Here is a 6,496-nt window from a genome sequence, read left to right on the forward strand (position 1 = left end):
GCTGCTGCCATTTATAAATAATAAAACAAGGTCATTTTATTATACTTACATTAAAATGTAATTTTATTTACATCAAACCAAATGTGGTTAAAATTATAAATCAAACAGCAACATAATTGTTTTTTTTTTCTGTAGAAATGAACTAATGAAAAAAGTGAACAAACTTGCACACTGAACGGGAAGAACAAAAAAAAAATACAAAATCTGACTATTCGAAATAATGTTTAAGTATGTAAACTTATAATTTAATTTAATTTATTTAATTTATTTATTTCAAAAGACAACAATGGTCCATAATGGTTAGTAACATTTAAGGTTTAAAACAAAGTATAGTAGTAAGTATAAGTTATAGGTATATGAAATAATGCTTTTAAATAAAACAGCAGGGCTAAGATGGACGGCTGTTTATCATTTGTCACCATACCTGTCACGCTCTAACAAATACGTAAGTGTGAAAGTGACGCATGATATGACAAGTGACAAAAACACGACCATGATACCGCTGCTGGAACGTGTGTGCTATAAGAATGACTGCAGAGTTATCTTGGTCGGATTCTATCACATTTATTCGGGCGCCGTTCAATTTTAATACAAACTTTTAGCATAATTTCATTTAACTACTATTGAAACTCATAAAGTCATAATAAACATTATGTATAAAATCAAAACACAAAGTTATTAGTCATACTAATTAAATGACAGAATGCTGTATAATCATAAAAACATTTTTCATAACAATCGTACAAAAGATGGACTTAATGCTATAAGGCATTCTCTACCAGTCACCCCTTGGACAAAACAGATAGTTTGTAGGCGCTGCAACCCTATAAGTATGAGTATGGTCTCATTCGATTCAGCGCAAAAAATTACACGAAAGTGACACCTCACTCGCCTGATTTGTAACATATTGTGTATATTTTAAAATGAACCCCCAGCACATACCCCCCGAAAAGGAGTTAGGAATCCTAAATTTTGACAGGACTCGGCAGACCCTCATTTCTAGTGCCAAAATAAAGGTCATTAACAAAGTTACATATTATTTTGCCGCTAAATTGCCATATTTAATCTTATTTTACCTGTGCTAGTGGTACTGCGATTTTTACACGTAATTACGGCGCAAACTGGTATTTTGCTCTGATATTCGCAACGGCTGTCCATCAAATGACAATGCGATCATGCTTTCTGATCATTTTGATTAGAAAATAGAGAACTTCTCAACAAACAAACCACATCTCCTTATATTGAATACTACTTTATTATTCAGGTATCATTATGTTTTTTTTTATTATATTAATAAATAAAAAATACAATCATAAAAAATACTTAAGGACTAAAAATAAACTATCAATAAACATAACTATAAATAAAACTAAACCTAAACTAACCTATAAAACCAAGTCAAACAACCCACCTCGCATCGCTTCTAACGCAAAGGTGCCCATCACGCTCGCTGCGTTTCCGCGTTGAACCGCGATGGACAACCTTTGCGCTAGGAACGACCCGGAGCGGGGGTTGAGACTCCTTATATTTGTATTTCTGTGGTATTATTCCACTCTCCACAACTTAAGGGCTTAGTATTTCCCACCCTGGTATTAGGAAAAGTAATCTCGAACACCCTACTAAATCAGTGCCGTCATCGAAAGAGCAATCTAAGTTTGTCAGATCACACATCTCTAATTTAGTATACCAAATACTTACCGTTGTCAACATTTCCTAGTCAATATCTCATTACACAGATACTACTGAACCATCTGTAAATAATTTTAAAAAATCACCGGCCTCTGCTGACGATACAAGTGATATATCCATTTTTATAAATTCAAATCAAAATAATTGATTTAAATTAGGTACCGGAAATAAACATAATTCTAAAACTAATAACCAGTTCTAATACTGACATACCTTTCAGTACCGTACCCTCAGTACAATGAAACCATTATCGATTTTCATAATTCTACTTTTGGTTCGTTGCTATTTTTGCAAATCATTCAGCGTAAACATTCTCGCTGTAGACAACTGTACGAATCCAAAGCCTCCTATTATCCGACCATTGCCCTACAAGCTGAACTTAGAAGTCTATAAGAGTATAAAAGACCATGCTCTTTTAAAAGTAAATCTAACAGTGGAAAAGGATATAACGGGATTAGAAGTATCAATTTGGACAGGAAAGCAAACAAAAGCAGGAGTCCAGTGGATATATCATTTAAGGAAACTGAATTGTTCGAGCGATATAATAAAAAATATCGCCCAAAAGCTTGGTATCACCATTAAAGAGTGTAAATTCCAAAAAGGAACATATTTTCTGAAAGATATAGACGTTGAGGCTGTCAATTCTGCGTTCCCTGGAATAGGTCTGGTTTATGGCGAATATGTTTGTGAGATAGTAGTATTTTCTAAAAGTAACTCATTTGGGTGTTGGAAAAGTAATTTTAGTATACTGCCTGTGAAGAAACCATAATGTGTTTAGTGTTTTATGGTCTGGAAGCGAAACTGATTCAATCAATTATAGAATCAACATTTTTGCTTACTGTATTTGAGTCACCATAATTATGCTTTTTCATTCTTTTAGAAGAATAAATACAAACATTTTAAAAATGTTATCCATCCGATATCTAAGGCTAATTATTTGGTTGTGGTTTTTCTAGAACTGTAACCCTAGTGTAAATAAATTCGATTTCGAAACGTGACATACGCGTTTGCGTTTAGTCTCATTTTGTATTGGATTTAGAAAGAGCGCGCCAAGCGGGACGTTTTGGAAACTCAAAATCCTATACAAAATGAGACTTAACGCAAACGCGTTCGTCACGTTATGATGTCGATCAAATTTACACTAGGGGTACTGTACGTGTGTGTAAATTCCTGAGAAATATTGGAAGAAAAAGTCTTAAATGTTTTATTAGCTTCAATCCGCGAGTAGGCCCGACATAGTGATACCAAAATATTTATGTAACATCTTGTAATCCACCTATGTTGTACAAATAAAATCTATGAATCTTTACTTCCATCGAAGTCGATAATTTGGCAATATAGTCCAAGATCCCAGAGCCAGACCTTACTATTTTGTCATGAATAAAATAGTATGTAGTTTTAATGCCTGCATACTTGCTATATTGACCCGACGGCCATTTGTTCATCTTGCTCTAATATTCCATTTTCCACTTATTGGCTTAGTATTTCCGTCCTTTCACTCCTTGGGGAGTCAATTCCTGGATAAAACGTTCTTTTTGTTCTTTTCTTATCTGAGTTTCAAATTTCATTTCATTTTTTTTGCATGATTGAGGATTGATCGTCCAATTCTACATTCAAATATTAAATAAGTATTTAATTATTTAACAAACAATTAAAGTTTTTGTTTAAGTAATAGAGATACTTCAACTAAGTGAAACACAAGTCTTTTTGAGTTCTCATTTCTCATTTATTTATTTATTGCATCCATGGTTATTACAGGTGTTACATAGGAGTTGTGAGTTTCATATGGTCTCTGATAGGGTACAGCAATAGTCTTAAATCTAAGTTATGTAAACGAGGTTTTATAACAAGAGTTGCTTTTTGGTTTTAAATTGTCCAATGCGTGAAGTGTTTTAAAATAAAACTTTTGTATGGTCACATTATTATTTATTAAGGAATAATTTAAAGATCAACACAATGTGATACTGCGATATTTTTCATAAATTATGTTCCGTGTTATTCGACCATGATTATGCAATTATCTGTCGTACTATGACATAGTACTTAATAAAGAATTGACGTTAGGCAAAACATCAATTACGTACCTACAGCCCAATTCGAACGTCCTGACGTCAAAGCGATATTTGAATTTGGAATCATATCAGTTAACTGTCATTCGTGCGGGTGTCTCGTTCTTACTAATACATGTACGGATAAGTCAGAGCGAAATGAACGTGTGAATGACAGCTAACTGATATGATTCCAGCATGATTGAAACATGGGTTTGATGGCAGGTGCACGTTGTTATTGGCATGCTAGTCTTAATGACTGTAATTACTTCTAATGTCTATTTCGAAGTAGCGTATATGATTTTCGTGTTAAATTACCGGAGATAATCTATATAAATTTAAAATGCAATTTATTACTATTTATTTTTATTCATATTGAGATCCATCACCCAATAGTGTAGCGTCATTAAAATGAAATATTTACCATTTCTTATAATTTTACCGATTTTGTTGTGTTATTGCAGCAAATCATACCGTGTAAATATCATCAGTGTAAACAGCTGCCCAAATCTTCATTATCTTCAACTTCCTTTTATTAAGCCAGTGCCCTATAAATTAAATATAGAACTGAACACCATCAAAGGTCATTCTATCATTAGAGGAAATCTATCAGTGGAAAAAGATATACCAGGATTTGATAAGGAAATTACAATTCTCACCGGAAAGAAAACAACAAACGGCATTAAATGGCTTTATAGTTTGAAGAATCTGAAATGTACAAATGTTATGGTTAAAAATGCGTTTGAAATTGTAGGTGTACCCATAACAGGGTGTAAGCTTAAGAAAGGGACGTATTTCGTGAAAGATTTGGACGTTGATGCTATAGACTCTGCGTTTACTACAATGAGTCGATTGTTTGGAGAATATGTTTGTAAAATATCTATATATTCTAAAAATAACACATTTGCTTGTATGCAGAGTCAATTTAAGATATCGCCCGTAAAGATAAATAAAGTATAGCTGTGAAATTGGAAATTTTATTGAAATAGAGATCCCTGGGGCTAATGGCCGTCCCTTTTACAGTTGGCACCATTCCGTCACGTTTTAATAGAAGAGCTGTAAGTGCAAGTGACATCAGACACGATAGGCGATAAAAGTGTAACCATCCTATTCTGAAATAAAGGTACCGTTCGGATTAAGAGGAAACATTATTTTTCTATACAAAAGTTCTAGACATTTTCCTATCTGGATTTTCGCCCTAGATGAATACTTTTTCATATGAATTCAATATCACCCGTACCTGTGTCTGTACGTTCATTTTTTTATATTCCTGTTTATAGGTTACGTTAAAAAGCGCTTAAACGGCCAGATAAAGGCGCCTTAAACAGACGCCTAGCGTACAAAATTAGCAACAATAAACGAAATAACAAAAACGGTTGGACACAACTAATTTCTTTCTTATTCCGTTCTCAAAAGGTCGTTATGATCAGTTAAGTTTTCGAGGAGGAAAATGTCAAGAAGGTAAACTAGATATCTTAGATTTTTCGCCTGAGCTGCAGTTGTCCTTATAATCGCACTAAGAAGATATTTACCTTAAAATTCTCAAATTTGAGAAAGGGCTCAGATCTCTGCTGCTATTTCTTCTTAAGTCAAGAAAACGAATGGTATTTTTACATTTTACGAACCGCGCTTAGATCATTCGTTTTTTTTTAATGTGTGTTAAGCTTAATTGCTAATTGATTATCTAGATTTATCAACATTAATAGTTTCTGCCTGCGACTAAACTAGCATTAATGCTGCAGTATTACCATGTCATATAAATTTTAAAAGCAATGTGAGGCTGTTTTTTATTTCATTGTAGTATTAGTTGTCGGAAATAAAGAAATACATGACTACCTACATATACCAACCATTATATATATAGTCCTCCTCATCGTTTTCGACCCCGATCGATTTCGATCACGGCGACCCCAAATAAACACATTATGGACGTTGTCTAGCATGAGCCCTTATGTGGCTGGCCAGGCCGAACTTGCTCTTAAATACTCTATTGCACGCGTGACAATAAAGTTGGCCAGCTGCGTTGAACGTGTACACGTAGGAGGGCTTAGGTCTCTCTTTCCGTAACTGGCGTTTCATGTCTAGGCTAGTGAGGCGGTTATCTTCGAATGTTTTGACAACGTTATGGATGGTAGAACGCCAAGAAGACCTCCTTCCAGCAAGCTCCTCCCAACGCTCAGGGTCGATGGCGCAAGCGCTCAGATGCCGTTTGAGCACGTCCTTGTAGCGCAGGTGCTGACCACCGTGCTTCCGCTTACCCACCGCCAACTCAGAGTAGAGCACAGCTTTAGGCAAGCGGTGGTCATCCATTAAAGAAGAAGTAAATAGCTTCTTAAAGAAATATAAGGAAAGGCTCACAAATCATGAGAACGAACTTGCCAGAGACCTATTAAACGACAACAGTAACATCACAAGACTCAAAATGTGGCAGATCTTGGAACTAGACCAGAGAGAATAACCCCTCTCTTCACATAAAGGAATGGTGGTTAATGGAACACCACCTGGAAAAAGAAATTTATAGATACATAAGTACAATCTGATTATGACTATGGAAGCCGATGGCAGATGATAGTAAAAAAAAATTGTAGTATTCGGGCTTTTTTTAAATCAGAACGTAACTATGTAATTATAATTGATAACTGACCTTGCTGGGTCTCTTAATGCCCAGACTTCTGACATCTGTTGCAGCTGTCGGCAGCAAGGTCACGCCGCAATAGTGCCGGTGCAGTCTGAATTATAATGCCACCTTTATGGAGGTT

The sequence above is a fragment of the Cydia pomonella genome, chromosome 15 (assembly GCF_033807575.1).
Source record: "Cydia pomonella isolate Wapato2018A chromosome 15, ilCydPomo1, whole genome shotgun sequence".
Lineage (NCBI taxonomy): Eukaryota > Metazoa > Arthropoda > Insecta > Lepidoptera > Tortricidae > Cydia > Cydia pomonella.